Below are 16,134 nucleotides of genomic sequence, written 5' to 3' on the forward strand. Positions count from 1 at the left end.
GGCAGCTCCGGGTGCCCCAGGCAAGACCTTGGTGGAGACTTTCCCTTGTCAGCAGTTTGCCAGGGGACCCTCAGAACACCTATCCTGTTGTTTTCATCCATGGAACTAGTGGGATTCTCAACCCTGCAAGAGGCAGAAGCACCAGCAATCCTGGTCCTTCCTCACTAGGACTTTCAAAATAAGCCAAGGTGTTCTGTGTCTGTTCAAATTAGCTTTAAAGGCACTGATTTAACAGAGAGGGTATTCCCCCCCGCCTGAAATTCACTGGGAATTAGAAATGGACACAAAATAAAAATGAATGATTCCTACTCCTCCATCCCTTACTCTTCTCATCAGTCCACAACACTCGCCCCATGTGACAGAAAAGAGAAGGCACACTCAGGTTAGGGTTAAACTGTGTTTACGTTCTCTTTTCAGGCCAAACTAAGGAAGCACATCCAAAACCCCCGTGCTTCAGAGTTGGTGCATTTCCTCTTCAGGCCGCTGGAACTGGTAAATCTTATTCCCAGGTCTCACTGGGAACTCCTTTTATTTCTAGTTCACACTTACAAGTAGATAGATTGTGCAACAGGGTTGGAAAACTGCTCATACCTGGCCACAGCTTTCTCAGGAACTTCCAGAAGTGATGCCGGTTGTTCCTGGCCTCTGATCCGGTTTGAAGCTTGAAGTAAATACAGGAATCCCAGCAAATATGAATCCTTCCACCGGGTCAATAAGGCATTACTGTGAACAAAAGGGGCAGCCAGCTGGAATCCCCACTGGGAATCTGTCTGGTCTCACCTTCAGGCAAATACGGCTCAGTATTTGCACTGAAAATGCTTGGAAGCAGAAATCCCAACTTGGAAAAGGAGCCACAAAGGAATAGCAAGATACTTTCCATTTTTTGAAGTGTCAGCTTCTGACACTTCACTCGTCTGTAACAACAGCTCATTTGTAGATCAGCTCTTCCTTTGACTCCAATCCAAAAAAATCTCATGTTCCCTTGAACTGTCCAGTCTCCTTCAAAGACTTAGGTTGATGTTTCTTGCAGTGACTGTGCTGATCCAAGGATCAGCTTTGTCTTCGCTTCCTGCTCATCTGTGTGTCCCTGGTTTGACATTTTGACCGTTTCCTGCAAGTTCTCTTCTCTTTGTGTGGTTTGTGTGTGACCCAGATCATCAACAGCTGCGGTGGCCCCGAGCTGGCCCCGTCTGTCCTCAGCCCACTGCTTTCTAAAGACACCACCGATTTCCTGAGAGGACACCTGACACCCAAAGAGATAAACCTCTGGGATTCCCTGGGGGAGACATGGACCAGATCCAGGTAAGGACAGAGCTGCCATCTCCCCAGGCTCCCCACGCAGACGGGATGCTTGGATTCCCTGATGCTCCTGCTTCTTCTTTCAGGGGATGCCCTGAAAGACACATTCTTCGTGAATGTCACCTCATATTCCCACTTTCTGTCCTAGAGCCGAGTGGCCCCGAGACACGAACGTCCCCACCTACATCCCCAAATTCCACAACGGCTGGGAACCACCCACAGAAATCTTCCGTGGAGCTCCCTGGGAAATAGACATTGGACACTTGCAAGAGGAAGGTTAGTCCTGTGTCCCTGTCTCTTCACTCTCCCTCCCCCTTTTCCGGAGAAATGGAGCTGCAGGGGTAGTGGTGGCATGCAACAAGTAGTTGGCTCAAAACTCAGTTGGATCTGGTTGCCCCAGTTAAATACAGAAAGCAAATGAGGCTGGAAAAGGGCAGCAATAATGAGCCTCTCCCAATCCAAGGCAACAGCACCCTACAGCGTAACTGAGCTCCAGGGACACAGGCTTCCCTGGAGAACACCTTGACCAAAATCTGCCAGACCATGACTCATCTACCACTATCCCTCTCCTTTTCTCCGATCAGCTTTCCCCTTTCCTGGTAACACTGACTCCATGTCTGCCTTTCCAGCTCTCCTCAGCCAATGGATATCCTTACTGGAACTCCTCACTCAAGCGTGGCCAGACGGCTGAGCAGACACAGGTCGGGGATGCCTTCAAACAGAACATCACTCCACATGGAAATAGGTGATGGATCCGCACGCCCGGAGCTTTGGCTCCCACCTCGGAACCTCATGAACGCACACGGACACGTACAGTGACACTGGGACGTTTGGGCATCCTGGAGACAACTCCCTGCCACTGTTAATAACCACCAAGGGAAGACAAAGATCAGCTGAGGGGTTATTCCCATAAGCACTGTCTGCTGTTTAACCCCCAGCAGCTCTGCAAGGAAAGGAATCGCAGGTGTTTTCCACCGCAGGAGGCAAAAATATTGACTGACTTCATCAGTCCATCCATAGGTCTTGTTTCCCAACATCAGCCCAGCAAAGTGACCTTAAGGATCAGGTGCCAAAGATGCTGCACTGCGCTTTGGCTCTCCATGTGTGTAGAGATGCTGGAATCATGGAATCACAGAAGGGATTGGGTGGGAAGGGACCTTAAAGATTATCCCGTTCCAACCCCCTGCCATGGCCAGAGACACCTTTCACTATCCCAGGTTGCTTCAAGCTCTGTCCAGCCTGGCCTTGGACACTGCCAGGGATCCAGGGGCAGCCACAGCTTCTCTGGGCAACCTGTGCCAGGGCCTCAGCACCTTCACAGGGAAGGATTTCTTCCCAATATCCCATCTAAACCCACCCTCTGGCAGCGGGAAGCCATTCCTCCTTGTCCTTTCACTCCAGGCTCTTCAAGTCCCTCTCCAGCTCTCTTGGGGCGCCTTTAGGCACTGGAAAAGGCTCTAAGGGCTCTCCAGAGCCTCCTCTTCTCCAGGCTGAACATTCCCAGCCCTCCCAGCCCGTCTGTGTAATGCTCTAGCTCTTGGAGCACTTCCTGGCCCTTCCTGTCTGATATTGCGCTGGTTTATTAAAGGAAATTCTGACTCTTTCTGCTATCTCTGTGTATTTATCTCCAAAGGACTGTGAGTACGGAAGAGTCATCCCCTATGTTCCTCAGCTCTTCTTTGGGGAACTCACCTATAAATGGAACTGCAGAAATGGGGAGGGAGGAAAAGGAAACAGGATGTGAATCGAGCACCTGCATAGTGACCACAGATGTCCACTGCTAGACAGACACTGATGTCAGGCAGATCATGCCCTCCAAATAGTGCTCAGAAAGAGAACAAGTTTGGGATTTCTGAAACTGCTCTGAATTGGATTTGCTTAAACAGATGTCATTAGTAAAAGCAATCAAAGAAAGAGTTTTGATCCCTCTTCCAAGCTGATGCCACTTATCATGTATCTTCCCTGCATTCTTCTAGGGAAGCTGTTTTTGATGTTGTCCTGTCCTTCTTTTTATAAGGGAGCAAAAATACTTTATTAAGTATTACTCTTTCAGTTTTGTTTCCTCTCCTCTTCTGAGATACAGTAAAGTGAACATTCAGCAGAATAGTTTTGTATTTTTTGAACACAATTCTTCTTTTATCCAACTGAGGCCCTTCTGTGATCATGAAAAAACAGAAACTGTTGTGAACTACAGTTTACACTCATAAGAGGTTGACATGGGTCAGTTCTCCAAGGTTATTCTTAGTTCAACTGCTGTGTAAACTGTTGATGTCACTGACTGGAGGCTGCTCTTCAGGACATTATAGATATGATAATTATATGACAGAAAATGCAACATATAGTTGAATCTGACCTTCAAGTTCACTAGCTTAAAAAAGGAAAAAAATGTCTGTAAGAAATTTGCTGCTTTTCCCATTACTAAGATGTAATAAATGCCTTCAAGTTTATACTCAGTCGACAGCATATACACATGGACAGCAGTGCCCATCCATCCAAATGTACCCCAAGCTAGGGTACATTTTAAGTCTCAATGATCACTGCCTCCAGAAAGCATTTTTGAGACAAAACAGGCAAAGTCTTTTGCATATCTAGACAATCATCCAATACTAGGATCTTCACTCTCACATAAACACTTCATGTTTTTCCACAGAGGAATCTGAGATAGATTTTTCTGAGAAATAACAAACCACCAAAAATTAATAAATGACAAACAAGGGAAAAGCACCACTTCCTCACTCAGCACATTTTCCTTGATTTTCATTAAGCATTCAGATTTACAGATGCTGATATTGCCACAAGAGCAGTTTTTTTCTGGTTTAACTTCCTCTTCCAGTAGAGCAAGCACAGCTGCAAAATGCAAGCTCACTTCTAGGCTCTCTTACACATCACCAGTTTACCACATTCCAACCAGTCACAGCTGTGCAACACCCCGTCAGGGTACTGGGATTACTGCAGTGCCACAGACAGTTTAAGTGAGGCTCATGGAGCTGTACAATTTTAACTATGTTTTATATGTATAATTAAATGATGCATGACATGGAAATAAGCCAGCTGTACTGAAACTGAACAAACTAACTGCTCTGATGCAACAGTTAAGCATCTCATCAGTTCTAAAATGAAACAGGTTTAAAGCAAAAACAATATAGAGAACAGAATGCTTGACACTGTTAAATAGCATGGTCAAAGGATAATTTTTGAACATTAAGGAAATGCATTCACCCAGTCAAATTTTCAAAAGAATTCCTGGCACCAAAATGTTCTCTGTTTGCTTTTTCACCATGTTTTAAGAATGGATCACTCTGGGGGAAGAAAATCCTGTGCGCAAAACACTGCGTGAAACTAAACAATCCTTAAACATGGCTAATTTCCATGTGGAGCTGATGATTTAGCACTGTCATCCTTCAGCAGAGGAGAAAGAACTACCTGTCTTTAGTTTATTTAGGTAAGATGAAAAAAGTGAGGAGCGTGAATTTGATCTTGCTTCAATTTACTTCAGTGGAAAAACTCTTGCCATGACTTCAGTGAGAATGAGACTGCATCTTAATTCATTCTATATGGAGAAAAACAAATCAGCTGAGAATAATGCTTTTGTTTATTAGATGTAAATTACTACCATAGTCGTTTTTAACAGTGCTAAGTAAATCCTGCTTTAAAAGCCAAACGTTGCCTTCAGTCCTGCTTATTCCTCTGTACTGTGTCACAATGCAGGATTCCTGGTCCTCTGACCAAGTCACCGCTGTCACAGTAAGCATGGCTTGCTCTGGGGAATGGCCACATTCCCAGTAAGCATGGCTTGCTCTGGGGAATGGCCACATTCCCACACGGGAATGATAGATGTTTGTGGATGTCACTGGTGACAATGTCCAAATCTGGGCTAGGGCATGCCCCCCAGCCAAGAAACTAGGGTGCACACTTTTGTAATATAAATGCATTCACTGAGAACACAGACTACACTTACTAAACTGTCCATGAAAAGCAGCCAAGTAAATCAAATCAATAGGGTTAAATTTGCAATTAGGATTCTCTCTTTCGGCAGGAAAATTTTAGGATAGCCACAAATTGAGAAAAATTTGCTTTTTTTTCTTCTTTTTCTCAGAAGGCAATCAACCTTCTGGTCTGGCTATTCTTTACTTCTCCCTATGAAGTAAAATCTAAAAAGACACACACACGATATTTATGGAAGGACCTCCCAATGAATTAGGAAAAATTATTACTCAGAAGATCAAACAGAAACAAGACTGTCTACACTGTATGAATTAAACATACAGGAATTAGGACACTGAGCCTTCCATTCTTTAGTAACAGAACTGATGCTGTCCTGAAAATGACATTAATGAATTAGACTGGTATATGAAAACCTTCTGCATCTGCTCTAGAGGTTGGAATGAGGATGTTAAATGAGGCAGCAGACAACAAGGACGTGCTGCTTAGGGAAGCTGAATATCACTTCTGTGCTTGTGGAGTTCTGCAGTTTGGATGAAGGTCACAGGTTATCTCCAGCTACATGAAAATGAGTGATAAATACACACTGTTGGTCTTAGACTGAAAGCAGTACTAGGCAAAGAGAGTCAAAATATGGAATATTACTCAAAATCATCCCCTGGTTTTCTAAAGATCATAATCTTCTATTAGAAGACAGTTTGTTACCTTCTCCTAATATTAAAGCTGTAATAGTAAAAGCACCTCAATCTTGTAGAAGTATCTAAGATACACTGAATAAGTAAGGTATATGGAGTGAGAGCACCCTAAAAACATCACAAGAGGAGTGACAATTTCTGGGATAGTAATGACATGAACGAGTATCTAAACGTTAAGTCTGAGTGAATAAGAGAATTTTTCAACTAATGGATCAGGGAAAATGTGAAAGGATGAGATATGTGATTAAAGATCATAGTGTATTCGGTTAACACAGGTGGAAAATATATGACTTTGATTTTGTACTACAACATATTTTAATTGATTTGTGTGTAGTTTTAGTTTTATACATGCACAATTTTTTAGAACACATCTTTAGACTGGGACAAACAATAAAGGAAATCCATTGTATGACTTTACATTGATCCCAACATCACTCACTGGAATATCTTAACATTTCCTGCACAGATTCCCATTCGTTAAGATGACAACCTTGAGAAGAAGGAAACCTATAACTGCCATTCAGAGAAGGTCTAAAATTTCAATTGCTGTTTGAACACAAAGGAGCTTTGACATGCTGTGGTTTATTGAAGCACTCCTGCAGTTATAGACACATCTTTAACCACCCTACCCTCTCCCTCTTCCTCCATCCACCACTGATTGATGCAACTGGGAGATTCAGTAACTGCAGAGCAAAGTCTCGCTTACTTCCAGCTCTCCTGCCCCAGCAAATGCTCAGCTCTTCTGGGAAGATGGAGCTATGCCATAAGCACATTGCACCTGAAAGGAGATGAAACCTTCCCTTCAAAGACACATGTGACCAGGTTTTTGGAACTGCCTGATGTGGCCAGTTCTCATCTGTTTTCCATAAAGAAGGAAAAGAGCCCTGTATTCTCCTCTTCATGATAGTTCAAGTATGAATTCCAAAGAACAGAGATGCCAGGACTTGTCAGTGACATGACTAACAATTTTATGAGAACTGGCAAAACAGTTCATTTCTCCTACATCTTATTCTCAGAAACCTTGGAATTGTTTTGTCTGAAAGATTTGGGGGGAGGAAGGTGGGCTTAATTCTCACAACTATATTAAATATTCAGTACATCTGATATTCTGTTGTCAACATGCAAAATATAGTTTAATTATGATAAGCTATACTGGAATCATTTACAATACATAAATGTGAAAAAACAGCATGAAATTATTTCTTGTTCCATGTGGAAAAATATACACCTTCCAACCCCCCAAGAAAGTAAGACAAGGCACAATAAATTCTGGTAATTCTCTTTCTTCTGACTTTTCAGTTCCATCACAGCTCTCAAAACTAAGATTTATGTGCTGTTTTGCATCTGTATCTGTTGTTGATTTTCCCCCCCTACAGGGATATAGGTGAATAAGTTTGGACAGGAAACGGTATCCCTCAAGCCAAACTGAAAGGTTTATAAAGTTGCTAAGAAAAGTTTGGGTCAGGGCCTAAATATCAATCATCTGCTCACTGTCTTTTTAAACGAGCTCAGGCATTTTCCCAACTGTTCCCAGCAGGTCTCTGCCACTATTTTAAACTAAGATTTCAGCCATTTTTTTTCCCCTGTGTTGACCTCACTAATTTTTCTTTCTCCCCCTCTTTACCTGCCAAAGGCATCCATCAGGATTTTGCCAAAGGCTATCTGCTTTTGAAGTTGAGAGGGATTCACTAATCGTGAGTGTCAAATCCACAGTAAATGCCATGGCCATATGGTATATGCTGCTTTTGGGAATTAGCTCAAAAGGCCTAGCTGTGAGAAGGCTGGCTGTATGTCAGGAGGGTTTTACTGCTAACTTTCATAACTCATGTCAGCTCTTTCAGTTTCTGTATGCATTGGCTTCAGGGAGTGCAACTGTTCCCTGAATTTATAAAAATGTTGTCAAGATCCCTTGATCTTGCTTCCTCTGTCTCTCTCGCACAAACACATCCAAACACATTTATATACACAGTGGAATAGCATGCACAGTGGCATGCAAATCTAGCAAAAGAGAAGCTTGTAAATAAATAGCATGTCATTCTGCTTACTCAATACATTTCTCTGGGTGTTAAACTCATAATAAACATATCATAAGCCCCGATGAAGGCTCTACAGCCTGTCCCATCACACCATCCTGAGTGTAACTCTGCAATGCATAGGAAGACATAAGTTTGAAAAACAGAGCAGAAATAGCTCCCATAAGGGCAAGGTGCTGACATAGCTGAAACATAACTAACTGGAGAGCATTTGTTTTCACTAAAGAAGGAAGTGTCAGTGACACATCTCTGTGCCTGTGGAGGTGTACTGTACATTCAAAGCAAAAAGAAATCCACCTTCTTTAAAAAATTGGCCATTAATACATAAATATGTCTGTGTTGAAATCCCTCAGACGGTACCATTCTTAACAAGAACTACACACAAGACTAAGAAATTCTGCAGAGAATCACGCTTTTGTGATCCAAAGAGGCAAGGAGAAAGAAAACCACATATGAAGAGTTTAACATACCCACTTAGTGATAGAAAAAGAATTATTACAAAAATAAATGTCAGTCCCCTTGAAACACTTGAGTCAGCGCTCTCAACTTTCTCTGATGCTGTAGGAAGGTGTGAATGTCCTCCATGTGTCACATCATCCGCACCAGCCACACAGGAATGTCTCCAATGCACCTCAGAGCCTTTCAAGGACCACTCCCCTCTAATTTATGTATAGTCTGTTAACATCCTCTTGGAGCAAACAGAAATAATACTTTTAAAAGACATTTATACTTCAGAAACATGTGCCCCGACACAACAAAAAACCCAGATTTTAATACTGCCCCGAGGCAGAATTCATCCATCTTTAAGGCTTCTATTATGTATTTCCTGGTTAGTAATACAAAAAGAACTGCTGGCAGTATCACATCGAAACCAAAGTGGCAGAATCAGAAAAACTACTGAAAAGTTTACCTTTATAGGAAAGCTTCAGTCTTGGGATATTTTGTTTTGACGTTCCAGTGACTGGAAGGAACAGCATCGCTAAAGACAGCAGGCTGCAGGCATGTGGCACTTGCAAAGCTCTCATTCTGCTCTCCTCTTCTGTATCTTCTTTTGTACTATGGTGAAATATCTCCCCACTTTTCAAACAATCCAAGTTTTATCTGGAAGAAAAAAAGAAAACATCTGTAGATCTGCTTTACTGCATAAGCAACAATTCTGTAAGCAAGCCAGACCTATTTCTAAAGAGCACCTCAGTTAATTTCTTTGCTACGAAAGTATTTTTCCTCTAGTACAAGTAAATATGTTTTGTTTCTTCAATACTAAATTTACACATTTTGACATTGGAAAAATATGTAAACTTTTCAGACACCAATGTCTAGCCTAGCTAACGTTTAAGCACAAATTAAATTAATGCAGTATCCATAAAAAGAACATTTGACATTCAAAAGTGACCATGCAACTTGATAGTTAATACCAGTCCATTGGATATCTTACATGTTTTATAACTCTTTTTGTCTCAGTACAACAGCTATTGTGTGTTTATGCTATGACTAGAATGAACTGTAATGTCTCAGATGCCATGGGGGTACAAGCTGAGTTAACAGTGAGTACTTACCCATCAAAAACTAAACTAAGAAAACTGGAAAGAGCAAGCAGTTGTGTTTAGTTTTAATAGAGAAAAAAGTCAAAGCGGATGATGGATTTAAAAGTGCTTTCAGTATGATATTTCCAGCAGAACAACTGCCTCAACTCATCCACCAAAATGTCCCATAAACTTTAATGAGTGTTTCAGGCTGGGGTCAATAGGCTGATATGGGATTTTGTTAGCACAGTGTGCAACTAAGCCAGCTTTGCAACACTTTTCACTTAGTAAGAATCATTCATATTCCATAAATCTTGAAGTGTTTTACAACTGAAAGCAATTATCACTGCCCTTATTTTCCCTATGCAAAAACGGAACCATAAAGCTGCAGTGAACCTATTTCCTCAAGGTCACACAGCAAGCACAGTAGTTGAAAAGAAAACAGCAACAGCAGTCCTGCTGTCCTTTGTACCCAGCTATCAAGGATCCCTTTTGCCCAATAACTCGACTTTTGCACATGAAATTATTTGAAATGGCATCTTGAGTTCTGAAGGCAAAACTTCATGGTTAATAAATCACAGAGATCAGAGTATGAAAATATTTGTGAGACCAGATCCTTCCCCCTGCAAGTGCCCGATGCTAGAGGTCAAGGGAGATGGCTGGTGAAATGACAAATGTCAGTGTTTGAGTAATGCTGTAAAACCAAGGAGTAAGGAAATGTTATGGTTAGTCAAGAGATTAATGGCTCATGATGTGCCATGAAAATTCTTTTCTGAAAGGTACTGGAGCTGCCTGATTAAAAGAGCAATCCTAGTGCCCACATCAGCCAGCACTTGCACAGACACCAAAGGAGAGGTTCCTTGCAAGTCCATGAGAGATGCAGCACAGCTTGTGGCCCCTGAGCCTTTCCACCGGTCTGTTATTTGAACTCCTGCAGCACTGGGTCTTGCAATTCTGTGAGCTACAGCAGCACCCAGAACCAATTCGGCACCTCCTGATACAGGCAGTTCATCCTTCCTGGCATGAAAGGATGGAAACAGAATCCCTTCCGTTCTCTCTGACACAGGAAATCTTTCTCAGATGAAACTTGGGCTTTCTGAGCCTCCAGACTTTCGCTCAATAGCAAAAGACAAGGAAGTGTGCAAGAAGAGCATGATGGTGAAAAAGAGGGAAACAATTCGTAAAATCCCCAAAGCATAATTCCTATTGCAGAACACTAAGCTTCTTCCTTCTCAGTCCCCTCTTCAATACTCATATTCAGTGTCTGAATGCACTACTCTTGGCCAAGTGTGAGTACATGTTCACGAAACGACATGGAGAGAAAACAGACAAACATGAAATGCCTGTTTCATCTTTCTCTTCCCTTTATTACAGTATCAGATCCTAAGAGAACACCCTTACTTCTTCTGTGCCAACACATCTATCTGAGGGTGGACCACGAAGGACTAAAGTGGATTAGACTATCCCAGGGTTAAATCGCCTTGAAGAAATTTATTTAGAGGTGAAAAAGGGGAAAAGAAGGAGAGGGGAGGAGGGGGAAGAATATATGAAGATGAGACACCAGCCCTGTTCATCTTCAGCAGGATGATAGTGACAAACCATACTTCAAAAAGAAGCAATTAAGAGGGAGCCAGTCTCACTGCAAGTATGTTGAGAAGTCATGGCCCGAAGGTCTGGGCCTCAGCCAACAGGGAACTCACCAAAGGATATGGGGCTCATTTTCTTGAGGCAAATTACTGTGAAGAATCAGGACTAAATTTGACTAAAAAAACAGTTGCATCAATGCACTGTCATTTGCTGAATTGATTGAGAATCAGCACCAAACTCCGCCCTTCGGCCATAGCTCACAACCTCACTTTTTCATGTAGGCTTTTTTTGCTAATGGGAACCTTCCTTTTTTCTTGGTTGGGTTTTTTTTCCCCTTTCCCCTTTTATTTGAATAATGTCTGTGAAAAACCATTTGCTTTCACGAGGCGGTTAGTTTACACTGGAGGCAGCAGCTCTGTGAGCTCGAGCCAACCCTGTCCTGTCTTTAGATTCATTGCAATCTGGCCACATTGTCACATATATTTTTAGTTTATGATGATCCTCTAATACAATTCCAGCTTCCACACAGAGTCCTTCCAACAGTCTAGCTCAGGTTAATGAACTTCAGGCCACTTCTCTTCTGCAGGAATTTCGAGGCCCAGGGGGTGGCTGTGCCCAAGAGATTTGCCAAAATCCGCTACGATTTCACCGCGCGAAACGCCAATGAGCTCTCGGTGCTGAAGGATGAAATCCTGGAGGTACGTGACCGTTCCTGGAAAAGGTGTGTCCCCCAGGGGCAGGAGAGAGCTCGGGATAGCAACAAGCACCAACTCCATTTTCCCTGGTGGTATCTCAGCAGTGACACAAAGCTTTGCTCAAACCCAAAGCTGGAGCAGGCTGCCTGTGCTGTGTTGTGTCATTTCCTCAGCTCAAAGACATCGGTCCCATTTTAACCACAGTGAGGAGGGAGGACAACAACTCGCTCTAGAGCCCTGCTCATCCCCCGCTGGGTCGGTTCCTTATCACCACTTCCTCCTCCACGAGGATTTGTTTTCTCTGAAAAGCACCTTTCTCATAACCTTTCTCTTACTGCAGCACTGTTGGCAGCTGGACAAGGTGGGACGTGACTTGGGCTGACACTGATCTGTGACCTGAGGAAAAGGTTTCTCTGCAAAATGTGGCTTTTTATTTATTTAATTATTTATTTTAATGCAAAAAGACATCAGAAACTCAGTCATTAGGAAAAAAAGGTCTGGAGAAACAGGGACATTATGTAGGAACTATGAGTTCTTCAGCACGCAGAGGTGCTCTCCTGTTCATCCTTACGATAAATTCTGATGCTTTCCAGGAAAAGTTTCAGTCCTGGATTGCATCTGAGAGCAACAGATCTGATTAGAGCTCCTGGCCTCAGTGATGTCCTTCTGGCAACTTCACCTTTCGGATGGTTCGGCCCCGCTATATCCTGGTTGTTTATGCCTGAAATCCCATTTTCCCACAGCAGATTTATTTTTGTCCCTCTCTCAGGTGTTGGAAGATAATAAGCAGTGGTGGAAGTTGCTCAACCGGAGTGGGCAGGCCGGTTATGTTCCATACAATATCCTGGATGTGGTGAAACTGGAAGAGCTCAAACAGGTCTGTAGTCAGGTAATACCTGACTGGTATCAGCTGCAGGGCACAATCTGCCTCTGGGAATAATGTTGTCATTAGACCTCCCTGATTTCTTAGGATACTATGCACCAATCAGGACAGACCTTCAGAAGTAGACAAAGCCAGGAGATTCCTGAGTCTCCTATGATAAAACTCACATTTTGCTACGATCGTCTTCCCAAATAAGGCCTATCCTTCCTATTTGTGCACCAGCCTCCTGCTTTCCATATTTTTCCACATCAAGATTTTTCTTGGGGGTTAAATTAAAGATGGACACTTCCCTCAGCCAGTTCAGTTCAGCACCAGGAACACGTTACTGGAGTGGAGGCAGATGGAAACACCATCTAAGTGAGAATTAACTGAATACTGCAACTTGCACTGCAGAAATGTGGAGCTGGAGTGTTCTAAACACCCTAGGGAAGCATGGAATTGCTTCCCCATTTTGGTATTGCAGCGTTTGGGCAAAGCCTAAGGCGGCCCAGCAGGCTTCTGGATAAATCCCTGCTAGTTTAATCAAAACGTCAAAAAACTTTCCAGTCCGCTCCAGGCCCTTGGCAGTGGTCCCGCTTCACATCCCAGCTACGGAGCAGTGAGGCTCTGCCTTCCAATGAGATCGAACACGTTTGGCACAACTAGGAATTCCCTTGCGCAAACTTCAGACTTTGCTTTGGGTTCTTCATTCCCAGAAATTAACTTCTTCCATGCAGCTCCACCTGAGGTCTCCCCAGCCCCACATCAGCACAAGGAGAACACGGCAGTTTGTCCCTCCGTGGGTGTGAGGCAGAAAGCTTAAGAAAATTAAAAACGACCAAAAAAAATTCTTACTTTTCTTTCCCTTTCTAACCAGTCTAACCAGAGGTACAAAGGAGACCTGAGCCCCAGGGGCTATGGCCCATCCAGCCCAACCCACAAGCTGCCTGCCAGCTACGCCGGGGATAAGTGGGGCAGTGAGATGTTGTCGCGCCACTCTGCACAGGACGCCAAAGAACGCACGTGTGTGTCCCACTCTGGGCTCCCCTGGGTTTGGGCGCTCGGGGGACCAGACCTGCCCAAGGGGCTCCCCTGCACCTTTTACTGATCACAGCAATGGAGCAGCACTGTGTCTGGAGGCCATTCCAGGCAGGACAAGAGCCAAGAGAGCAGCCCTGGGGCTTGTGACACCGCCGGGGCTCTCGGGCGGCCCGGGCCGAGCAGGGCAATAAGTGATCACCCCATGCCTCCTTCCTCCAGTTCTAACTTCCTCCTCCTCCTCCCAAGGAGAGAGTTTCCTTTCTCTTCCAAAATGTTTAAGTGTGTCTAAGGAACAGCTCAGGTCAATCCCTTTCTCTCACTTCCTTTTGCTCATCTCCCGGCACACACACAGTGCCCGCCTGGCCGCTTCCTTCATGTGGTTCCACAGAGTTCCCGGCCAAACAGGAGATCCGCATCACTCCCTCACCCTGCACGTGCTGTGGGGCTCACAGAGCAGGAGAGAGATCAGGGGCCCTGCTCACCTCACCCCTTATCCCACCCTGTCCACTCCTGGAAGCAGGAGCCCTTCTGGGACGACAGGAAGCCCCACAATACAAGGACACAAATCTGTTCGTATCACTGAGTTATTCTCCACAGTCTTCAGGAGTTTCATGGGGAAAGCGATACTGGATGAAGAGTCACTGGAGTTTTCACAGAAGCACAGGATGCCCTGGGCTGGAAGGGACCTTCAAGCTCATCCCATCATGAGTGTGTTGCTCATTCCCAGTTTGTGCTTCCTGCCGCTTCTGTTCTGTTGCGGAGCAAAACCTGGAGCTCTGCGATCAGCAAATTAGTGACTAGAAGCAGCAGAGAGGACTGAAAAGGTCTCAATTCCAAACCTCCAATTGTAGATTCTCACAGAACTGTGCTTCCACATCAGGCAACAGCCAAGGGGTGATGGGAGCAAAATAAATGGCAACACAGGGGCACAGGAAAATGGGAATCACTTTTCTGGGCTGAATTTAAATAAGAATGTTGAGCCACATCCCCATTTGCCTTACAGTTTCCCCACAAACATTTAATGGCATTTTTGACTGAAGACTTGCTTTCATTCCCTACTTGTTTCTACAGAACTTATTCACCAAACGGATGAGCTGAACGACGAGCTGCTAAAGAAGATCACAAACAATAAAATTCAGCCTCCCCACAGGAATTTCAAAGTGGAAAAGCCTCAGCAAGTTTTCGTGCCCCTCACCTTTGAATCCAGCACTGAAGAAGTCAAAGCCTGGCTGGAGGCCAAGTCATTCAGCAAAGAGTAAGATTTGCCCTATTGCCACGTGCAATGCTCGTCCTTCCCTGGAGAAGGAGCGGGGGAGGCCACCGGCACCATCTCACCTGGGACAAGCCACTTGGATTTACTTACAGAGCCTGTGTTGCAAATTAGATTTCAACCCTGTTCAATCCAGGCTCTATAACCAGAATGTTCAGAGCCCAAAGTCACTCCCTTTCTCTGGTATAAATATTTTCTTGGAGATAAACAGTTAACTAACTAAATCCAAGGCCTGAAATGCTACTGGAATTGCAGCTGCCACCTTGGAACAGCCCCAGGGCCCCGTGATATGGTCCCACTGCAGCTCCTGGCCTCCCATCTCCAACTCCTCACCTCTGGCACGAGGCCACGTGCAGCACAATCGTCACCTCCCTACTTTGTGTCTCCCCAGGACCGTGGAACACCTGGGCATCCTCACTGGAGCTCAGCTCTTCTCCCTCAACAGAGAGGAGCTGAAGAAGGTGTGCGGTGATGAGGGAAATAGAGTCTACAGCAAGATCACAGTGGAGAAAAACCAGCTGGAGGTAAGCATTTTTCTGGATAATTCCTGCTGGAATGGGGGCTGTACCAGCAGCGTCAGATAGCTCATTAAACAGGCATTTTAAAAAATACAATTGTGGGGAAAAAAAATGCAACCAAACCTACACCAGCAATAAAACACACGTAAAAATTCCGAAGTGTCTTTTGAGCAAATCTGTAAGATCCCCCTGTTTCCACTAATTAATCTGCTTTTTACTGATATCACTTATCTCTGTGAAACTAGCTCTACTTTTACAGCATTAATTAAATACTGTCACTTAACTGCAGCTTGAAGTTCAAATCCAAACTGCCTGTTTTGTTTCCATTCCAGAAAAGCAGAGGGGAGTCGGAGCTCCAAGAAATCACGAAGCGCCGCCAGGAAAGGATTGATTCTGCAAATTAAAGTCTCTCTGCTTTATTTCAGCTCTTAGCCCTAAGTAGTGCAGAAAAAAAGGGAATGAAAGCAATGATTCCTGGCCCAGGCCAGATGCAGCAGAGCTCCCCTTGGGGTCCAGCTGCCATCAGAGTGACAATTCCTTGAACACTGTTGGGAAGGGTTGACAATAAGACCATGTCCCACTGGGAAAGGTGTTTTAATTTTGCATGAAGTATTTTTTTTATAACTATATATTTTATACTGAAATTTTCCGTGCATGCGATCAGAGCAG

At 44.0% G+C, this 16,134-nt stretch overlaps 1 pseudogene across 1 annotated transcript; it reads left to right on the forward strand.

The window, feature by feature from the left end:
* The first annotated feature begins 417 nt into the window (after positions 1-417).
* On the forward strand, positions 418-15,869 carry LOC309585819 (epidermal growth factor receptor kinase substrate 8-like protein 2; annotated as a pseudogene). Its single transcript has 10 exons — positions 418-492; positions 1,154-1,302; positions 1,448-1,574; positions 1,929-2,044; positions 11,666-11,777; positions 12,544-12,663; positions 13,514-13,661; positions 14,749-14,932; positions 15,339-15,471; positions 15,798-15,869. The product of its transcript is annotated as an epidermal growth factor receptor kinase substrate 8-like protein 2 (transcript).
* Positions 15,870-16,134: the final 265 nt, after the last annotated feature.

The sequence above is a fragment of the Coloeus monedula genome, assembly GCF_965178545.1.
Source record: "Coloeus monedula genome assembly, contig: HAP1_SCAFFOLD_480, whole genome shotgun sequence".
NCBI classification, from domain to species: domain Eukaryota; kingdom Metazoa; phylum Chordata; class Aves; order Passeriformes; family Corvidae; genus Coloeus; species Coloeus monedula.